The sequence below is a fragment of the Biomphalaria glabrata genome, chromosome 3, assembly GCF_947242115.1.
Source record: "Biomphalaria glabrata chromosome 3, xgBioGlab47.1, whole genome shotgun sequence".
Classification (NCBI taxonomy): Eukaryota; Metazoa; Mollusca; class Gastropoda; family Planorbidae; genus Biomphalaria; species Biomphalaria glabrata.
The window spans coordinates 55,976,346-56,000,145 of NC_074713.1; the positions used below are offsets into that span (position 1 = coordinate 55,976,346).

The window sequence follows — 23,800 nt, forward strand, 5'->3', positions numbered from 1 at the left end:
TCTCAATACACCTTGAAATGTACAGTAATGACTTCAATGAACAAGAAGAAATTAATCAGCAATGAAATTACCCAAAAAGATATGACAGGAACTGCTACTAACATCTAGTCAGTGATTACCCTCTACAAAGTCATAGTCAACTAATCTAATTGACTTCAATATTCAATCATTATAAAAAAAGAAACCATTCCAAAGACAAAGTGAATGATAGACAAAAAATGGGAGAAGCTTTTTGATGTAGGGCAAAATGTGAAAATATTCAAGTTAAAATAAATTTCCCTTTTCAGACTTTGCGATCTGTAAGACAGATGATACAAAAAATCATCTGTTTCTGTGTCTTATGGTCAATGAGGGTATCAGGTGGCCACCACAATGACCAACCGCCTTTACTTTTCTCCATTAAATGTCAGGAACCCATTTGAGCTGGGTGGACTGAAAGGTGCCTAATTGTTTTTCTTTATATTAGGACTATTATAAAAAAAAATGGTCTTCAAACCCTAGACCTATGTTTGGCAGCCAAGCACTTTACCACTTAGCCACCACACCTCCAAGTGAATTCTATAGAAACTTTTAACTGTTTGCTCATCTTTCATTCTACAACTAAAGCAAGGTAATTATGTATTGTTAGGGACAATGCTGTCTGGAATGAGAGAATATGTTAGCCTGTCGGGGCCTAAGGTCATGTCTAGCCTGGGATAACAAGAAGTTACAGTTGCCAGATTGTAAAACTAATTGGTGGGTTGTATCTGTGCACCTCTGTGACCAAGGGGTTTGAGTCATCTAAGCAACCAGACAACTAAACTAAACTAAACTAGCGAACTAAAAGAAATCTAGAAACATAAAGAAGAAATTCAAAAATGAGACTTTAATTTCAATGACTAAGGCAGCAGTTACAATCTAGTACATAAACATTAGAAGTGGCCATCATGACAGCACTGGGCAGAGGCTTGGCCATAGTTTTAAAACAAACTTTAGAAAAAAAAACTGCTAGTTATTTTGACAGTTGTTCAAACATAAAACAGATTTACACATAGTAAAATTTTAAAAAATAAAAGAAAAATTCTGAAACTTACAGGCAGTCCCAGGTACAGAATAATTAAAACTGACACACACCATTGGTCAACAGTACAGGAAACAGCATAGGCTCTATTTTAAGTACTCCACCCTAACCCATATAATAGGTAGAAATACAAGTATACAGCTTAGCACTAGCCTACAGAAGTAAAATTTAAAATACATAAAAGTAGCTTTGGGAGCGCCAGTTCACAATTATAAAAATTTACCTGTTAATAAAGTCTAGGTCTAATGTTTGTTTTGTTGGTTTTACATGTGTTCCATCAGAAAGAGAGATAACATCTTAGCCGTAACCTCCAACAGGACACTGAGTGTTAACACCAGAGACTATGGAGATGACAAAGTGGATACCCCATGATCACCAACAGATAATACAAAGTGAATTAGTATTTGAAAATTTTAAACACACTAAGGGGATAAACTCATTGCTTTAGTGAAGACTGACAATACCAAGTAGTAAATATTATTATACTCTTTATTTATAGCAAAATATGTAGGTCCTAGCTGGGGAATACTGCATACTTCTCACTAATCTTCGGACTTGAAGATAAGCCTTATTATTATTATTTATGAAAAATTTCTCCTCTAAGAAATCAGACAAAAACTCAAAACTGTATTCATGGTAACAGCAAAACATTTATATTATAACAGCATAGAATATGTTAACAGTTTTATTTTAAATATAATAATATAACAATATTATAATAGAGCTAAATAATGTCAAGTCGCTATTTATACTGTAAAAAAGCATAGAACAAATTGTGCAGGGATGTGACACAAAAAATTATATGATAGCACACTAAAGCAGGGGAGATAACAAATTGAATTAAAAGCATAATCTAGCAAGGCTTTGGCGTTGTGACTGTACAGAGTATTGAATGTTAACGGAAGACACGTATAGTTGTTACAACATTTTCCGGTGGAAGTGACGTTCTGCTTTAGAATTCATGAATAATTAAAGATATAAAAGTTTGCTTAATACTGGTACAATAATAATAACGATAATATACCAAAGCACCTTCCTCCTTCAAAATACAAAAACATGTAACTGAAACAACAAGAAGATTGAGGGAAAAAAAAGGAATATTTAAAAAAAAATGAACAAATGACTGGACTGATTGTCAAGATATACCTAAATATAGAACAAGATTTATACAAGTCAATTATGGTGATTCCACCTAAATAGTTCTCACAAAGTACATCACTTGAGTACTTGTACCTGTTCATTGTTCTATCCATTGTATCTGTTAGGTTTTCTGACCTTGCGACCACTTCCGGTAATGTAACCATGTTGTGAGGTTGGGTTACAGGGTTCAGGATGTATAACTGTGGGTGTAGAAGTATTTGTCGCCACTTTAGTAGGTGAGCATGGTTACTCAACCTGAGGTTAGGAGCATTCTTCATTGTTTCCTACTGAGTCCCATATTGCAGCTTGGTCACTAAAATTGTCTTGAGAAGGTCTGGTTTTCAAGTAGCATTAGGGAAATGTTAATTTCTTTCAGACGCAGTAGGAATGTAAAAACATCAATGCCAATTAGCAATCAAAAGATAATGACAGGTTCCCTTAGAGCACAAGGAAGTCTCTAAATGATGGTAGAAAAGGAAAATCTCTAATAGATCCGGTGTGTCTGTGTCTTTGCCTCTAGGAATTGTTTTACTTCTCAAGATGTTCACTGTCAATACAAGAGAACAAAATTTGATAAAAACATTTTTATAGTCAGTGAAACACAAAACTTGGCAAAGCTTTACTCAGGGGTTTAGTATAAAGAAAATATAAAGAGATATACACAGCATTGCTTACCATTGTATTCCATACATCTCTTGACCCATTTTTTGGTTTACATTTCATCTTCATGTTGGTCTACATCTTCATCATGCTGGTCTACCTCTTCATATTGGTCTACATCTTCATCATGTTGGTCTACATCTTCATGTTGTCTACCTTTTCATCATGTTGGTCTAAATAAGAATAAAAAAATTAATAAGAAAAACTTTTGCCTTGATAAGAAAAAAAAAAATTCTTTTGTTGCTTTTCTTTTCATGTTAAACAAAACTATTATGATGATGCAGGTTTCACTTTATGTTTTAACTTAGTATTTTATTAATAAACTTTTAAGAAAAAAAAAATACACCCAAGACATCTAATACAGCAGCAAAGAATAACAAACAAATAAAGTTTTAAAAATTTTAAGGTTAATTAAGTCATTTAAGTCTAAGGAACTTATTGGAGATTTTCAATTATGCCAGAAAACAATAAATAACTAGCTATGTAGTGTATCTGGTGTACAGAATACAGAAAGCTTTAATATTTAGAGTGAAAATTATGCTATTAAGTTTGTGCATTTCTAGCAAAATGAAATCACAACTAAGTTCTTTTGCTTGCAGTACAAACTCATTGGTTTTGTTGAGTTGGCAACAGCAGTCTTTCCTTCAAAATCTCCAGGTTTATTCTTTTTTTTTTATATATATTTTATTTCACTTTATATTGTTTCAGCAAATCTCTTTATTGTTTGCTTTTCTTTTTCTATCCTTATCTATTGTATTTCTTTTAGAATGTACTTAAAAATCAAAAAGTAAGCTAAGAGCAAATTACTAAGTTTAAAATTCCCACCAGATAAGATCCAAACAAATGAAAATTTAGTTTGATTATGATTACCCGGAGGATTACCACTATAGCAACGACAATATAGATACAAACAGGAACAACATTCACACACAAAACATACAAAGACACAGTCATACACAACCACTGGTTAATAAACTAAACCTCTTTGTCATGTGACTAATGACCATGAAACACACTGACAGAAAATGGAGTAAAAGAGTTATAAAATCTTTCTGTTCTAGCCTTAATGAAGAGGAAGCGACCACTTTATCCAGATCTGATGTAACTGGTTTAGTGGCTGCAGATTGTCCTCAAGAATGCATAAATGAGATCAGATGTTTCAACATTACTTACATGTACATTGCACTTGATATTCTTGTCGAATGTTTGACATGTTTTGAATGTTTCTTGAGAGCTGAAGAGAATCTACTTCCTTGACCAAATGTTCAGCAGAATAAATGTCATCAGGCAAGATATGAGCATCAAGATGACCATACACAGTCCAGTGCACATATCACATGACCAGGCAGCCATACTTTCTTATGAGAAGACAAAGTCTTAGTGTAGTGACCTCTCTTGCTTAAATTTTTTCTTGTAACTTGGTGCACAAAATAATTGAGAACTGAAATGACTTCAACAAAAAATTATGAAAATCTAGGAGAGAAAAAAATTCTAAGTAGAGGAAAAGTGACAATTATAATACACATTTTGTTAATGTTTTATTTCTTTGATTTTATGCACATCTGCACAATTTAGGCCATGTCGTGCCTGCAGTCCCTTAAGGACTACTCTCTCTCTCTACATAACAGGGGCTAAATTCTATACAGTTAAATCATTAAAATCAAGGTCTATTCACAGTTAAAATAGTAAGGGTAGTAAAAATTTAATAATTTGGTAAAAATCTAATGTAAATAGTACATGAATAAGATGATAATTCCCCTCTCCCTTTTCAAGTTAGTTGTTAGTAACACCAGGTTAGTAGCAACAAAATCATGTAGAAATAGACATGGCTTTATTTAATTTAGTCTGACTGTTGTTGACTTGTAGCACCAAACTGCTGGTAGGCAACTAAACTGTTGAAGGCATAATATATCTTAGCTAATAAGAACTTGAACAACTTCCTTGTGAACAAAACTAAATATAACATTTATAATACTTGTGATCACATGAAATAAATGTAGTAGACTTAAGTAATAAAATTTCTTACAATCTAACTCACTACAATAACACAACCTTTCAGTCTTACATTCTGGAGTCGTCTCCCCTAAGACCAAGTGACGACAATGCCACTTTTGCATCATTCACATCCAATCGCTTACCTCTTACCACAGTCACCATAAAAACACACACACTCCATAACACTTCTGCTTGTCCAACATTCTTTCACTGAATCAAGCCCCAAGCATCCTACTTTTCCATATGTTAGACTTTGCAATGACCATGTTTTTAATCATACTAGTTACATTTAGCAGACACTCTGGCACATATTGGAAATAATAGTGCAAATATGACTAATCAAGCTTTAAAAAACTCTAAATTAGATTCTTATTTCTGTACCTTGATATCTGTCAACAAAAACAACTGATACATTTGAACCTAAGGAAGAACAAAAAGAATCTGAAATATAAAGTTGTGTAACAAAAACTTGAAAGAGTTCAAGGTAACAAAACTTAATACATAGATATAAATTGCAGATATAGGCGAGAACCTAAAAAATTGGAATTTTATTTTGTAGCTTGATATCTGTTAACAAAAAATTAAACTTCAGTAAAAAGAAGTGTGATTAAACATTTCAAATATATAAATTCATATGTTGCTAATGACACTGAAAAAAAAAAGTGTTTCTGGGAGTAATAAACAGGACTACACATTTGTAAAAACACTGCAGATTATGTATAATATATAATAACCATAATCATATATATTTATTTATTTATTTATAACGGTAATCAAAACTAACATAATATAATATAGTATAATATAAAGAGAGAGAGAGAGTTGAATGAATACTTGATGTGCCCCAACAGTTAATAGGACACTTGAGGTGCCACATAAGTTAAAAAGACAAGCAGTAGTTAGGACACTTGTGGTGCCCCAACAACTGATAGGACACACATGAGGTGAACAACAGTTGGTATGATGGATGAGGTGCCCAACAATTGATAGGACAGAGTGCCCCAACAATAAGACCATTGAGTTGTTAGGATGAATGAGATGCCCCATGATAGGATACTTTAGGTACCCCAACAGTTAATAGGAGACTTGTGGTGACCTAACAGTTGGTAGGAAAGAAGAGGTGCCTTACCAACTGATAGGATATTGAGGTGCCCCAACAGTTATAAGGACATTTGAGGTGCCTAAAAAGGTGCCCTACCAAACAATAGGACAAGAGGTGCCCTACAAATTGATAGGACACTAAAGGTGCTCTACCAATTGATAGTATGCTTGAGGTGCCCTACCAATTGATAGGATATTGAGGTGCCCCAACAGTTATAAGGACATTTGAGGTGCCAAAAAAGGTGCCCCAACAGCTGATTGGACAGACTTGAGGTGGACAACAGTTGGTATGATCGATGAGGTGCCTAACAATTGATAGGACATTTGGAATGCCCAAACAATTGATAGAACACTTGGAGTGCCCAAAAATAAGAATATTGAAGTGCCAAACAGTTGTTAGGATAAATGAGATGCCCCAACAAATGATAGGACATTTGAAGTGCTTCAACAATAGATACAATACCTAAGGTGCCTCTAGAGTTAAAAGGATATTTGAGGTGCCCAAACAGTCGTTAGGACACTTGTGGTGCCCCAATAACTGACAGGACACACTTGAGGTGCCCAACTGTTGGTATGAGGGATGAAGTATTCCAACAATTGATGACCATATAGGTGCCCAACAGTTGGAAGGTATTGATATTTTGTTTTTTTGGCACATCAGCACAATTAAGGCTATGTCATGCCCATAATCTATCAAGGGTTATTCCCCCTTCATAGCTCTATAGCTAAGTTTTATACGGTTGGGTCATTAAAAACAAGATTCATTCACACCTCAGATGGTGAAAATAGTAAACATTTACATAAATTAATAAAAATCTATTTTAAATATTACATATTCACAATTGCTTTACCCTATCACAAATCAAACACTGGTAGACAGTTGAAGGATGAAAAAGGTGTCGTAAAAATTGACTAGACACTTCAGTTGCACCAACAATTAATTAGTAAATAGTATATTGAAGTTGGACAGTGATTGTAAATTTTGACACAGGCAGACAATATTTTTATGCCAATGTATATTATATATCTCATCAAGTAATAGTCAGTAATTTTGTGCAGTACAAGTATATATATTGCATTGAAGTTGAACTGTAATTGTAAATTTTGACACAGGCAGACAGTACATTTGTGTATATTATATATCTCATTAGTAAATAGTATGTAAACACTTGTAGACAGTTGAAGGATGAAAAAGTGCCCCGAAAAATAAACCAGACACTTCAGGTGCACCAACAATTAATTAGTAAATAGTATATTGAAGTTGGACAGTGATTGTAAATTTTGACACAGGCAGACAATATTTTTATGCCAATGTATATTATATATCTCATCAAGTAATAGTCAGTAATTTTGTGCAGTACAAGTATATATATTGCATTGAAGTTGAACTGTAATTGTAGAATTTAACCCAGGCAGACAGTACATTTGTGTATATTATATCTCATTAGTAAATAGTATGTAAACACTCCTAGACAGTTGAAGGATGAAAAAGTGCCCCAAAAAATAAACCAGACACTTCAGGTGCACCAACAATTAATTAGTAAATAGTATATTGAAGTTGGACAGTGATTGTAAATTTTGACACAGGCAGACAATATTTTTATGCCAATGTATATTATATATCTCATCAAGTAATAGTCAGTAATTTTGTGCAGTACAAGTATATATATTGCATTGAAGTTGAACTGTAATTGTAAAATTTAACCCAGGCAGACAGTACATTTGTGTATATTATATATCTCATTAGTAAATAGTATGTAAACACTCCTAGACAGTTGAAGGATGAAAAAGTGCCCCAAAAAATAAACCAGACACTTCAGGTGCACCAACAATTAATTAGTAAATAGTATATTGAAGTTGGACAGTGATTGTAAATTTTGACACAGGCAGACAATATTTTTATGCCAATGTATATTATATATCTCATCAAGTAATAGTCAGTAATTTTGTGCAGTACAAGTATATATATTGCATTGAAGTTGAACTGTAATTGTAAAATTTAACCCAGGCAGACAGTACATTTGTGTATATTATATATCTCATTAGTAAATAGTATGTAAACACTCCTAGACAGATGAAGGATGAAAAAGTGCCCCAAAAAATAAACCAGACACTTCAGGTGCACCAACAATTAATTAGTAAATAGTATATTGAAGTTGCACACTTATTGTAAATTTTGACACAGGCAGACAATATTTTTATGCCAATGTATATTATATATCTCATCAAGTAATAGTCAGTAATTTTGTGCAGTACAAGTATATATATTGCATTGAAGTTTAACTGTAATTGTAAAATTTAACCCAGGCAGACAGTACATTTGTGTATATTATATATCTCATTAGTAAATAGTATGTAAACACTCCTAGACAGTTGAAAAATGATAAAGGTGCCCCAAAAATTGACCAGACACTTCAGTTGCACCAACAATTAATTAGTAAATAGTATATTGAAGTTGGACAGTGATTGTAAATAGTATGTAAACACTTGTAGACAGTTGAAGGATGAAAAAGTGCCCCAAAAAATCAACCAGACACTTCAGGTGCACCAACAATTAATTAGTAAATAGTATATTGAAGTTGGACAGTGATTGTAAATTTTGACACAAGCAGACAATATTTTTATGCCAATGTATATTATATATCTCATCAAGTAATAGTCAGTAATTTTGTGCAGTACAAGTATATATATTGCATTGAAGTTGAACTGTAATTGTAAAATTTAACCCAGGCAGACAGTACATTTGTGTATATTATATATCTCATTAGTAAATAGTATGTAAACACTCCTAGACAGTTGAAGGATGAAAAAGTGCCCCAAAAAATAAACCAGACACTTCAGGTGCACCAACAATTAATTAGTAAATAGTATATTGAAGTTGGACAGTGATTGTAAATTTTGACACAGGCAGACAATATTTTTATGCCAATGTATATTAAATATCTCATCAAGTAATAGTCAGTAATTATGTGCAGTACAAGTATATATATTGCATTGAAGTTGAACTGCAATTGTAAATTTTGACACAGGCAGACAGTACATTTGTGTATATTATATATCTCATAAGTAAATAGTATGTAAACACTTGTAGACAGTTGAAGGATGAAAAAGTGCCCCAAAAAATCAACCAGACACTTCAGGTGCACCAACAATTAATTAGTAAATAGTATATTGAAGTTGGACACTTATTGTAAATTTTGACACAGGCAGACAATATTTTTATGCCAATGTATATTATATATCTCATCAAGTAATAGTCAGTAATTTTGTGCAGTACAAGTATATATATTGCATTGAAGTTTAACTGTAATTGTAAAATTTAACCCAGGCAGACAGTACATTTGTGTATATTATATATCTCATTAGTAAATAGTATGTAAACACTCCTAGACAGTTGAAAAATGATAAAGGTGCCCCAAAAATTGACCAGACACTTCAGTTGCACCAACAATTAATTAGTAAATAGTATATTGAAGTTGGACAGTGATTGTAAATAGTATGTAAACACTTGTAGACAGTTGAAGGATGAAAAAGTGCCCAAAAAAATCAACCAGACACTTCAGATGCACCAACAATTAATTAGTAAATAGTATATTGAAGTTGGACACTTATTGTAAATTTTTACACAGGCAGACAATATTTTTATGCAAATGTATATTATATATCTCATCAAGTAATAGTCAGTAATTATGTGCAGTACAAGTATATATATTGCATTGAAGTTGAACTGCAATTGTAAATTTTGACACAGGCAGACAGTACATTTGTGTATATTATATATCTCATTAGTAAATAGTATGTAAACACTTGTAGACAGTTGAAGGATGAAAAAGTGCCCCAAAAAATCAACCAGACACTTCAGGTGCACCAACAATTAATTAGTAAATAGTATATTGAAGTTGGACAGTGATTGTAAATTTTGACACAGGCAGACAATATTTTTATGCCAATGTATATTAAATATCTCATCAAGTAATAGTCAGTAATTATGTGCAGTACAAGTATATATATTGCATTGAAGTTGAACTGCAATTGTAAATTTTGACACAGGCAGACAGTACATTTGTGTATATTATATATCTCATCAAATAATAGTAATTTTGTGCAGTACAAGTATATATATTGTATTGAAGTTGGACAGTAATTGTAAATTTGGACACAGGCAGTAATTTTGTGCTGATATATATTATATAACTCAAGTAACAGTATATATATTTATATATACATTCTATTGAAGTTGGACAGTGAAAAGATTAAGAAGCACTCTTCAAAGTGATGAGCTCTATCAGTGCTAGTATTCAATGACATTACAGGAAGATAATCAGTATTGAAATATATTACTGATAATTTTGATTTTCATTTTTAATTTTTATGTTCTATATTTAGAAAGCTGGTGACAGTAGTGTTCTTGTCAAAATTTGGTATCACTGATATTGTGTCCTTGTTTAATTTTGTCTTTTTTCAATGTGTAAAAAAAATATATATATGATCAGAACATAAGGTTTTAGAGGTCGCAGATTTAACACTGTAGATTTTTGTGTTTAGACTATTGTTTATTTTAATGTTTACATTGTATTAATATTGTGCACAATTTCTTGGGGTCTTTAAGTCATTTTTATTTATATTTGTAAGTATATGTAGTATTTCTTGAAAATTTTCTGTCTTTTTCCTGCTGTGCTTGTTTGTTTTTATATATAGACCAAATCATGCTTTTGGAACAGGATGTGCTTTAGGGTAAGAGAGTGAGGTCAATGTGTTGCTCGAATCCTCCTCAATTGAATCAAAGTTTTCAGTGCACTGAGTCATCATATCATCATTTATATAATTGTAACATTTTGGTATAAACTTTGTTACATTTTTTTTTTACATTATAATATTTTATTAATTTTGTTTTCTCTTTCTATATGACAAAATAATATATTGTAAAGACATAATAATTGATTATGACATTGATTATTAGATTGTTGACAATTTAGTGTGTTATGTTAATCACAATAGTATTGGCTTGATATATTGTCAGTGATTGTAAACTATAAAAGATATTAGATATCATTATTATCTATAAAAAAAAGTACAGAATGCATTGGTACATTTGATAAGTATTAATAGATACATGGATGGATATACTGAAGTAAAGAAAGTTGCTGAATCGTTTGGTCTTAAAGATGAAGAAAAGAAAGATGTTTTGACATAAATGGAAAGGAAAGAAAATCAAGTTGATATTGAAAGAGTTGGCGAGAGCACAAAGAGAAGAGAGAAATGCAACTAGATGCTGAAAGAAATTAAAAGGATGCAAAACCAGACAAAGAATCAGAAATTTAAAAAAAAACAACTGAAAAATAAAAGCTGCAATTCCAAACAAGGGAGACAAAACAGAAACTACCAAGCGTGAACATATAGAGAATATTTATAAAGCACAAAGAGAAGAGAGAAATGCAACTAGATGCTGAAAGAAATTAAAAGGAAGCAAAACCAGACAAAGAATCAGAAATTTAAAAAAAAAAAAAAAACTGAAAAGTAAAACTGCAATTCCAAACAAGGGAGACAAAACAGAAACTACCAAGCGTGAACATATAGAGAATATTTACAAAGCACAAAGAGAAGAGAGAAATGCAACTAGATGCTGAAAGAAATTTAAAGGAAGCAAAACCAGACAAAGAATTAGAAATTTAAAAAAAAAAAAAAAACTGAAAAATAAAAGCTGCAATTCCAAACAAGGGAGACAAAACAGAAACTACCAAGCGTGAACATATAGAGAATATTTACAAAGCACAAAGAGAAGAGAGAAATGCAACTAGATGCTGAAAGAAATTTAAAGGAAGCAAAACCAGACAAAGAATCAGAAATTTAAAAAAAAAAAAACTGAAAAATAAAAGCTGCAATTCCAAACAAGGGAGACAAAACAAAAACTACCAAGCGTGAACATATAGAGAATATTTATAAAGCACAAAGAGAAGAGAGAAATGCAACTAGATGCTGAAAGAAATTAGAAGGAAGCAAAACCAGACAAAGAATCAGAAATTAAAAAAAAAAACAAACTGAAAAATAAAAGCTGCAATTCCAAACAAGGGAGACAAAACAGAAACTACCAAGCGTGAACATATAGAGAATATTTATAAAGCACAAAGAGAAGAGAGAAATGCAACTAAATGCTGAAAGAAATTAGAAGGAAGCAAAACCAGACAAAGAATCAGAAATTAAAAAAAAAAACAAACTGAAAAATAAAAGCTGCAATTCCAAACAAGGGAGACAAAACAGAAACTACCAAGCATGAGCATATAGAGAATATTTATAAAGCACAAAGAGAAGAGAGAAATGCAACTAGATGCTGAAAGAAATTAAAAGGAAGCAAAACCAGACAAAGAATCAGAAATTTAAAAAAAAAAAAAAACTGAAAAATAAAAGCTGCAATTCCAAACAAGGGAGACAAAACAGAAACTACCAAGCGTGAACATATAGAGAATATTTACAAAGCATAAAGAGAAGAGAGAAATGCAACTAGATGCTGAAAGAAATTAAAAGGAAGCAAAAGCAGACAAAGAATCAGAAATTAAAAAAAAAAACAACTGAAAAATAAAAGCTGCAATTCCAAACAAGGGAGACAAAACAGAAACTACCAAGCGTGAACATAAAGAGAATATTTACAAAGCACAAAGAGAAGAGAGAAATGCAACTAGATGCTGAAAGAAATTAGAAGGAAGCAAAAGCAGACAAAGAATCAGAAATTTAAAAAAAAAAAAAAACTGAAAAATAAAAGCTGCAATTCAAAACAAGGGAGACAAAACAGAAACTACCAAGCGTGAGCATAAAGAGAATATTTATAGGCAAAAAATGAGGGACCTTAAAGAAACTGATGAAATACTGAAGTTATTTTCAGACTATCTGTAAAACTTGCAATTACAATGAAGATACTTGTTCTAATATATTCATATGTAAACTAAGAGGCAAGACTGAGTGTTATTAACTCATTAATAGAGAGAACAAAGAAAGAAATGCATCCTGTTAAAAGCAATATTATTGGAATCTAGATCACCAAAGAGAAATGTATTATCAACATTAAAGACAAGAATCTAATTCTCCAAAAATATAATGTACCAAGAAATAGATAAGGAATTGGAAATCAGAATAGGTAACAAAGCAATAATGTTAATACAAATGAAGTTCCAACCTACAGTATATAATATTGAAGTAAAACTGGAATTTTTTCCAGCATATGTTAATGGTGTACTAGTGAAATATACCACAGTCACTAATGATAAACATGTTAAAACAAGATACTATGACAGGTATAACTAAGAAAATATAACAGGTATAACTAAGATAATATGACATGTAAAACTAAGGAAATATGACAGGTAAAACTAAGAAAATATGACAGGTAAAACTAAGAAAATATGATGGGTAACAGTAAGAAAATTATGCTGGCAAAACAACAAGATATCATGTCCAATAACATTTATTGACTGCCCATGGATAACAGAAAGAATCACAGCTATGGTGATGAAAAATGTTTGTCCCCTGATTATTGGAAATATTCACTGTTACCATGTTCATCTTTCAGCTCACCAAAAAAGACTGCTTTTGGCATACGTTCATCCCCCATATGGAATACATGCCCTGCCCAGCATAACTGTCAGACCAAAAGAAGTCTCTCTATTTATAAGACACAGAAGAGAGCACATGGTTGCATGCGGCTTCAGGGTGAGAACGCTAGAGGTCACTTACAAAGGCAATGATAACTACTGAATTGATGATAGAACTACTCCTGGCTACTCTCCATTTGAATTGATAATTGGATGCAATCCAAAGAGTCCTTTAACAATATTTTTTTAAAAGTTAATTGGAGGCTATATGTTATTAAAGAATGAATTTGAATTTGTAAATAAAGTAAGAGAAAACAGTTATTTTACTTCTAAAGTAGCAAGAGCTAATTCAGATAAGCAATGAAGAAGACAAAGGAACATAAAAAGTTAACACTGCAACATGAGAAGGCTGATAGAAGATTAAGTTTTTGTGTGGTTGGATTACTGGAAAAATTAAAAGATCTGAAATGGAACTTTATAATTATAAAAAAAAAATATGAAATGGAACTTTATAATTATAAAAAAAAAAAAGTCAATTATATGATCAATATTCATGTCGATGGAAATGTGGTTCTGTCTTAGGTTTAGTACTATTTTTAATGTACATAAATAATTTACCAAATTGCATGAGTTCAGGAACAAAAGTCAGATTGTTTCCAGACAATTGAATAATATATAAAACAATAAAAACAACTCAAGATACAGAAATTTTACAAAGAAAATTAGATGAATTACAAAAAAGGGAATCACATTGGAGCATGTCTTTACATCCAGAAAAATGTCATTTATAGTAACAAAAAAACTAAAACATATTAATTTCACTTATCTCATTTATGGCAATAACTCAAGCTCAGATAGGAAAAACCTACCAAGTGTGCAGCCAAACATTAAGGACTCACCACCCACAAAGGAAAAAGTCCTAAGCTAATGACAGTAAATTTATCAATTAAATGTGTTTCTCCACAACTACTTAATTGCAAGTGCAAATGTTGATTACTGTGCGTTGCATCACGAGCGGCGATATTTCCTTTGATGGACACGTTCATATGATATTTTTATAATGCCTTTAAACATTCCAAGTTATGATGATGCTTTGTCCAAGGCATTGTAGCACGTGAAAAAAGCAAAACAAGAAAAAGGATGTGCACTGCTGGGTTGTCTACAAATGCACACAGACATAACCAACTATTTTGTCTTGGATCAACAATTCAATTGATGACTATTAATACATCTAGTCCTCAGCTAAAAATCCTCATGTTTAAAACATAATACAATATCCTTTCCTACAAGTACAAAGATGGCCACCGAGACCGATCTTCTTTGAAAAAGTCCTCAACTACATCCTTTTAACATGAAGATGGCTAAAGAGCCCAGTCTTCACTTTTAAAATTCCTACGTTAATCATTCCTATGAACACGAAGATGGCTAAGGAGTCCAGTCTTCGCTTTTAAAATTCCTCCATTAATCATTCCTATAAACACGAAGATGGCTAAGGAGTCCAGTCTTCGATTTTAAAAGTCCTCCATTAATCCTTCCTATGAACACGAAGATGGCTAAAGAGTCCAGTCTTCGCTTTTGAAAAGTCCTAAGCTAAACATAGTAAAGTCATCAATTAAATGTGTTTTCTCCGCAACTATTTAGTTGGTCTGCAAGTACAAATGTTGATTAGTGTGCGTTGCATCACGAGCGGCGATATTTCCTTTGATGGACAGGTTCTTATGTTCCTTGAGTGTGACTTAATTATTGTTACAAACCTTCCATCGGAATATAAATGAAGACGTCTAACACAGTTATACATCCTTATGAATTTCTTTTTTAAGCACTCAAAGAATGATTTCACTGGGAATCGCAAATACATTTTGATCACCACATTAAGTGCAGAGATGAAAAATCTGCGAATTATCACATATTTGTACACAAATGTTTGTAGATATCCTCATCACAATTAAATAGAGATGTTTCGAAACACCACTGGTTACATCGCTTCACAATGTCTCAGTGGATGAGAGATGAGCGTGATACAAACGACACAAATCCCAACTGTTCCTGCACAATCATATACATCTGATGGCTTCTATTTTCATCCTTTTTTTTTTAACATTTGTTTTGCAAACGTGCATCAGTTGAATAGCTGGAGCCCAATAAAAAGTTTCAGGCTTGCATTTTCGGCTGACTCCTGTTTTGAGCTTGTCGACCGACAACTTCATTTTGATGAACTGACTGTAACAATATTTGTGATGACGTCGTGTTCATGCTATTGAAGGTGGTCTACAAGCATCCGGTTTGAGGGCTGAAGCAGCCTCACAAACTTCGCACTCAACTAATGTCGAGTGAGTTGAATCAGCCTCAAAGCTTGCACTCAACTAATTATGTCCCAACTATTATTCAACTGAACTGAAATAACCGGTTATTTCACAAACTCATTCTTCTATGATATTTTTATAATGCCTTTAAACATTCCAAGTTATGATGATGCTTTGTCCAAGGCATTGTAGCACGTGAAAAAAGCAAAACAAGAAAAAGGATGTGCACTGCTGGGTTGTCTACAAATGCACACAGACATAACCAACTATTTTGTCTTGGATCAACAATTCAATTGATGACTATTAATACATCTAGTCCTCAGCTAAAAATCCTCATGTTTAAAACATAATACAATATCCTTTCCTACAAGTACAAAGATGGCCACCGAGACCGATCTTCTTTGAAAAAGTCCTCAACTACATCCTTTTAACATGAAGATGGCTAAAGAGCCCAGTCTTCACTTTTAAAATTCCTACGTTAATCATTCCTATGAACACGAAGATGGCTAAGGAGTCCAGTCTTCGCTTTTAAAATTCCTCCATTAATCATTCCTATAAACACGAAGATGGCTAAGGAGTCCAGTCTTCGATTTTAAAAGTCCTCCATTAATCCTTCCTATGAACACGAAGATGGCTAAAGAGTCCAGTCTTCGCTTTTGAAAAGTCCTAAGCTAAACATAGTAAAGTCATCAATTAAATGTGTTTTCTCCGCAACTATTTAGTTGGTCTGCAAGTACAAATGTTGATTAGTGTGCGTTGCATCACGAGCGGCGATATTTCCTTTGATGGACAGGTTCTTATGTTCCTTGAGTGTGACTTAATTATTGTTACAAACCTTCCATCGGAATATAAATGAAGACGTCTAACACAGTTATACATCCTTATGAATTTCTTTTTTAAGCACTCAAAGAATGATTTCACTGGGAATCGCAAATACATTTTGATCACCACATTAAGTGCAGAGATGAAAAATCTGCGAATTATCACATATTTGTACACAAATGTTTGTAGATATCCTCATCACAATTAAATAGAGATGTTTCGAAACACCACTGGTTACATCGCTTCACAATGTCTCAGTGGATGAGAGATGAGCGTGATACAAACGACACAAATCCCAACTGTTCCTGCACAATCATATACATCTGATGGCTTCTATTTTCATCCTTTTTTTTTTAACATTTGTTTTGCAAACGTGCATCAGTTGAATAGCTGGAGCCCAATAAAAAGTTTCAGGCTTGCATTTTCGGCTGACTCCTGTTTTGAGCTTGTCGACCGACAACTTCATTTTGATGAACTGACTGTAACAATATTTGTGATGACGTCGTGTTCATGCTATTGAAGGTGGTCTACAAGCATCCGGTTTGAGGGCTGAAGCAGCCTCACAAACTTCGCACTCAACTAATGTCGAGTGAGTTGAATCAGCCTCAAAGCTTGCACTCAACTAATTATGTCCCAACTATTATTCAACTGAACTGAAATAACCGGTTATTTCACAAACTCATTCTTCTATGATATTTTTATAATGCCTTTAAACATTCCAAGTTATGATGATGCTTTGTCCAAGGCATTGTAGCACGTGAAAAAAGCAAAACAAGAAAAAGGATGTGCACTGCTGGGTTGTCTACAAATGCACACAGACATAACCAACTATTTTGTCTTGGATCAACAATTCAATTGATGACTATTAATACATCTAGTCCTCAGCTAAAAATCCTCATGTTTAAAACATAATACAATATCCTTTCCTACAAGTACAAAGATGGCCACCGAGACCGATCTTCTTTGAAAAAGTCCTCAACTACATCCTTTTAACATGAAGATGGCTAAAGAGCCCAGTCTTCACTTTTAAAATTCCTACGTTAATCATTCCTATGAACACGAAGATGGCTAAGGAGTCCAGTCTTCGCTTTTAAAATTCCTCCATTAATCATTCCTATAAACACGAAGATGGCTAAGGAGTCCAGTCTTCGATTTTAAAAGTCCTCCATTAATCCTTCCTATGAACACGAAGATGGCTAAAGAGTCCAGTCTTCGCTTTTGAAAAGTCCTAAGCTAAACATAGTAAAGTCATCAATTAAATGTGTTTTCTCCGCAACTATTTAGTTGGTCTGCAAGTACAAATGTTGATTAGTGTGCGTTGCATCACGAGCGGCGATATTTCCTTTGATGGACAGGTTCTTATGTTCCTTGAGTGTGACTTAATTATTGTTACAAACCTTCCATCGGAATATAAATGAAGACGTCTAACACAGTTATACATCCTTATGAATTTCTTTTTTAAGCACTCAAAGAATGATTTCACTGGGAATCGCAAATACATTTTGATCACCACATTAAGTGCAGAGATGAAAAATCTGCGAATTATCACATATTTGTACACAAATGTTTGTAGATATCCTCATCACAATTAAATAGAGATGTTTCGAAACACCACTGGTTACATCGCTTCACAATGTCTCAGTGGATGAGAGATGAGCGTGATACAAACGACACAAATCCCAACTGTTCCTGCACAATCATATACATCTGATGGCTTCTATTTTCATCCTTTTTTTTTAACATTTGTTTTGCAAACGTGCATCAGTTGAATAGCTGGAGCCCAATAAAAAGTTTCAGGCTTGCATTTTCGGCTGACTCCTGTTTTGAGCTTGTCGACCGACAACTTCATTTTGATGAACTGACTGTAACAATATTTGTGATGACGTCGTGTTCATGCTATTGAAGGTGGTCTACAAGCATCCGGTTTGAGGGCTGAAGCAGCCTCACAAACTTCGCACTCAACTAATGTCGAGTGAGTTGAATCAGCCTCAAAGCTTGCACTCAACTAATTATGTCCCAACTATTATTCAACTGAACTGAAATAACCGGTTATTTCACAAACTCATTCTTCTATGATATTTTTATAATGCCTTTAAACATTCCAAGTTATGATGATGCTTTGTCCAAGGCATTGTAGCACGTGAAAAAAGCAAAACAAGAAAAAGGATGTGCACTGCTGGGTTGTCTACAAATGCACACAGACATAACCAACTATTTTGTCTTGGATCAACAATTCAATTGATGACTATTAATACATCTAGTCCTCAGCTAAAAATCCTCATGTTTAAAACATAATACAATATCCTTTCCTACAAGTACAAAGATGGCCACCGAGACCGATCTTCTTTGAAAAAGTCCTCAACTACATCCTTTTAACATGAAGATGGCTAAAGAGCCCAGTCTTCACTTTTAAAATTCCTACGTTAATCATTCCTATGAACACGAAGATGGCTAAGGAGTCCAGTCTTCGCTTTTAAAATTCCTCCATTAATCATTCCTATAAACACGAAGATGGCTAAGGAGTCCAGTCTTCGATTTTAAAAGTCCTCCATTAATCCTTCCTATGAACACGAAGATGGCTAAAGAGTCCAGTCTTCGCTTTTGAAAAGTCCTAAGCTAAACATAGTAAAGTCATCAATTAAATGTGTTTTCTCCGCAACTATTTAGTTGGTCTGCAAGTACAAATGTTGATTAGTGTGCGTTGCATCACGAGCGGCGATATTTCCTTTGATGGACAGGTTCTTATGTTCCTTGAGTGTGACTTAATTATTGTTACAAACCTTCCATCGGAATATAAATGAAGACGTCTAACACAGTTATACATCCTTATGAATTTCTTTTTTAAGCACTCAAAGAATGATTTCACTGGGAATCGCAAATACATTTTGATCACCACATTAAGTGCAGAGATGAAAAATCTGCGAATTATCACATATTTGTACACAAATGTTTGTAGATATCCTCATCACAATTAAATAGAGATGTTTCGAAACACCACTGGTTACATCGCTTCACAATGTCTCAGTGGATGAGAGATGAGCGTGATACAAACGACACAAATCCCAACTGTTCCTGCACAATCATATACATCTGATGGCTTCTATTTTCATCCTTTTTTTTAACATTTGTTTTGCAAACGTGCATCAGTTGAATAGCTGGAGCCCAATAAAAAGTTTCAGGCTTGCATTTTCGGCTGACTCCTGTTTTGAGCTTGTCGACCGACAACTTCATTTTGATGAACTGACTGTAACAATATTTGTGATGACGTCGTGTTCATGCTATTGAAGGTGGTCTACAAGCATCCGGTTTGAGGGCTGAAGCAGCCTCACAAACTTCGCACTCAACTAATGTCGAGTGAGTTGAATCAGCCTCAAAGCTTGCACTCAACTAATTATGTCCCAACTATTATTCAACTGAACTGAAATAACCGGTTATTTCACAAACTCATTCTTCTATGATATTTTTATAATGCCTTTAAACATTCCAAGTTATGATGATGCTTTGTCCAAGGCATTGTAGCACGTGAAAAAAGCAAAACAAGAAAAAGGATGTGCACTGCTGGGTTGTCTACAAATGCACACAGACATAACCAACTATTTTGTCTTGGATCAACAATTCAATTGATGACTATTAATACATCTAGTCCTCAGCTAAAAATCCTCATGTTTAAAACATAATACAATATCCTTTCCTACAAGTACAAAGATGGCCACCGAGACCGATCTTCTTTGAAAAAGTCCTCAACTACATCCTTTTAACATGAAGATGGCTAAAGAGCCCAGTCTTCACTTTTAAAATTCCTACGTTAATCATTCCTATGAACACGAAGATGGCTAAGGAGTCCAGTCTTCGCTTTTAAAATTCCTCCATTAATCATTCCTATAAACACGAAGATGGCTAAGGAGTCCAGTCTTCGATTTTAAAAGTCCTCCATTAATCCTTCCTATGAACACGAAGATGGCTAAAGAGTCCAGTCTTCGCTTTTGAAAAGTCCTAAGCTAAACATAGTAAAGTCATCAATTAAATGTGTTTTCTCCGCAACTATTTAGTTGGTCTGCAAGTACAAATGTTGATTAGTGTGCGTTGCATCACGAGCGGCGATATTTCCTTTGATGGACAGGTTCTTATGTTCCTTGAGTGTGACTTAATTATTGTTACAAACCTTCCATCGGAATATAAATGAAGACGTCTAACACAGTTATACATCCTTATGAATTTCTTTTTTAAGCACTCAAAGAATGATTTCACTGGGAATCGCAAATACATTTTGATCACCACATTAAGTGCAGAGATGAAAAATCTGCGAATTATCACATATTTGTACACAAATGTTTGTAGATATCCTCATCACAATTAAATAGAGATGTTTCGAAACACCACTGGTTACATCGCTTCACAATGTCTCAGTGGATGAGAGATGAGCGTGATACAAACGACACAAATCCCAACTGTTCCTGCACAATCATATACATCTGATGGCTTCTATTTTCATCCTTTTTTTTTTAACATTTGTTTTGCAAACGTGCATCAGTTGAATAGCTGGAGCCCAATAAAAAGTTTCAGGCTTGCATTTTCGGCTGACTCCTGTTTTGAGCTTGTCGACCGACAACTTCATTTTGATGAACTGACTGTAACAATATTTGTGATGACGTCGTGTTCATGCTATTGAAGGTGGTCTACAAGCATCCGGTTTGAGGGCTGAAGCAGCCTCACAAACTTCGCACTCAACTAATGTCGAGTGAGTTGAATCAGCCTCAAAGCTTGCACTCAACTAATTATGTCCCAACTATTATTCAACTGAACTGAAATAACCGGTTATTTCACAAACTCATTCTTCTATGATATTTTTATAATGCCTTTAAACATTCCAAGTTATGATGATGCTTTGTCCAAGGCATTGTAGCACGTGAAAAAAGCAAAACAAGAAAAAGGATGTGCACTGCTGGGTTGTCTACAAATGCACACAGACATAACCAACTATTTTGTCTTGGATCAACAATTCAATTGATGACTATTAATACATCTAGTCCTCAGCTAAAAATCCTCATGTTTAAAACATAATACAATATCCTTTCCTACAAGTACAAAGATGGCCACCGAGACCGATCTTCTTTGAAAAAGTCCTCAACTACATCCTTTTAACATGAAGATGGCTAAAGAGCCCAGTCTTCACTTTTAAAATTCCTACGTTAATCATTCCTATGAACACGAAGATGGCTAAGGAGTCCAGTCTTCGCTTTTAAAATTCCTCCATTAATCATTCCTATAAACACGAAGATGGCTAAGGAGTCCAGTCTTCGATTTTAAAAGTCCTCCATTAATCCTTCCTATGAACACGAAGATGGCTAAAGAGTCCAGTCTTCGCTTTTGAAAAGTCCTAAGCTAAACATAGTAAAGTCATCAATTAAATGTGTTTTCTCCGCAACTATTTAGTTGGTCTGCAAGTACAAATGTTGATTAGTGTGCGTTGCATCACGAGCGGCGATATTTCCTTTGATGGACAGGTTCTTATGTTCCTTGAGTGTGACTTAATTATTGTTACAAACCTTCCATCGGAATATAAATGAAGACGTCTAACACAGTTATACATCCTTATGAATTTCTTTTTTAAGCACTCAAAGAATGATTTCACTGGGAATCGCAAATACATTTTGATCACCACATTAAGTGCAGAGATGAAAAATCTGCGAATTATCACATATTTGTACACAAACGTTTGTAGATATCCTCATCACAATTAAATAGAGATGTTTCAAAACACCACTGGTTACATCGCTTCACAATGTCTCAGTGGATGAGAGATGAGCGTGATACAAACGACACAAATCCCAACTGTTCCTGCACAATCATATACATCTGATGGCTTCTATTTTCATCCTTTTTTTTTAAACATTTGTTTTGCAAACGTGCATCAGTTGAATAGCTGGAGCCCAATAAAAAGTTTCAGGCTTGCATTTTCGGCTGACTCCTGTTTTGAGCTTGTCGACCGACAACTTCATTTTGATGAACTGACTGTAACAATATTTGTGATGACGTCGTGTTCATGCTATTGAAGGTGGTCTACAAGCATCCGGTTTGAGGGCTGAAGCAGCCTCACAAACTTCGCACTCAACTAATGTCGAGTGAGTTGAATCAGCCTCAAAGCTTGCACTCAACTAATTATGTCCCAACTATTATTCAACTGAACTGAAATAACCGGTTATTTCACAAACTCATTCTTCTATGATATTTTTATAATGCCTTTAAACATTCCAAGTTATGATGATGCTTTGTCCAAGGCATTGTAGCACGTGAAAAAAGCAAAACAAGAAAAAGGATGTGCACTGCTGGGTTGTCTACAAATGCACACAGACATAACCAACTATTTTGTCTTGGATCAACAATTCAATTGATGACTATTAATACATCTAGTCCTCAGCTAAAAATCCTCATGTTTAAAACATAATACAATATCCTTTCCTATAAGTACAAAGATGGCCACCGAGACCGATCTTCTTTGAAAAAGTCCTCAACTACATCCTTTTAACATGAAGATGGCTAAAGAGCCCAGTCTTCACTTTTAAAATTCCTACGTTAATCATTCCTATGAACACGAAGATGGCTAAGGAGTCCAGCCTTCGCTTTTAAAATTCCTCCATTAATCATTCCTATAAACACGAAGATGGCTAAGGAGTCCAGTCTTCGATTTTAAAAGTCCTCCATTAATCCTTCCTATGAACACGAAGATGGCTAAAGAGTCCAGTCTTCGCTTTTGAAAAGTCCTAAGCTAAACATAGTAAAGTCATCAATTAAATGTGTTTTCTCCGCAACTATTTAGTTGGTCTGCAAGTACAAATGTTGATTAGTGTGCGTTGCATCACGAGCGGCGATATTTCCTTTGATGGACAGGTTCTTATGTTCCTTGAGTGTGACTTAATTATTGTTACAAACCTTCCATCGGAATATAAATGAAGACGTCTAACACAGTTATACATCCTTATGAATTTCTTTTTTAAGCACTCAAAGAATGATTTCACTGGGAATCGCAAATACATTTTGATCACCACATTAAGTGCAGAGATGAAAAATCTGCGAATTATCACATATTTGTACACAAACGTTTGTAGATATCCTCATCACAATTAAATAGAGATGTT

The 23,800-nt window shown here is 33.8% G+C and overlaps 1 long non-coding RNA gene across 7 annotated transcripts in view; it reads right to left on the reverse strand.

Moving 5' to 3' along the window:
• Nucleotides 1-850: 850 nt before the first annotated feature.
• LOC129924976 (uncharacterized) overlaps nt 851-23,800 on the reverse strand; it is a 48,729-nt gene continuing 25,779 nt past the window's right edge. For 4 of the 7 annotated variants that reach the window (XR_008776840.1, XR_008776836.1, XR_008776837.1 and 1 more), the window contains exons 6-9: nt 5,237-5,296; nt 4,034-4,752; nt 2,876-3,033; nt 851-2,747 (exon numbers count right to left, since the gene is read on the reverse strand). This is a non-coding gene — a long non-coding RNA (uncharacterized LOC129924976). The remainder of the gene's footprint in view (nt 2,748-2,875; nt 3,034-4,033; nt 4,753-5,236; nt 5,297-23,800) is intronic. The other 3 variants (XR_008776835.1, XR_008776841.1, XR_008776839.1) reach the window with 3 other exon arrangements.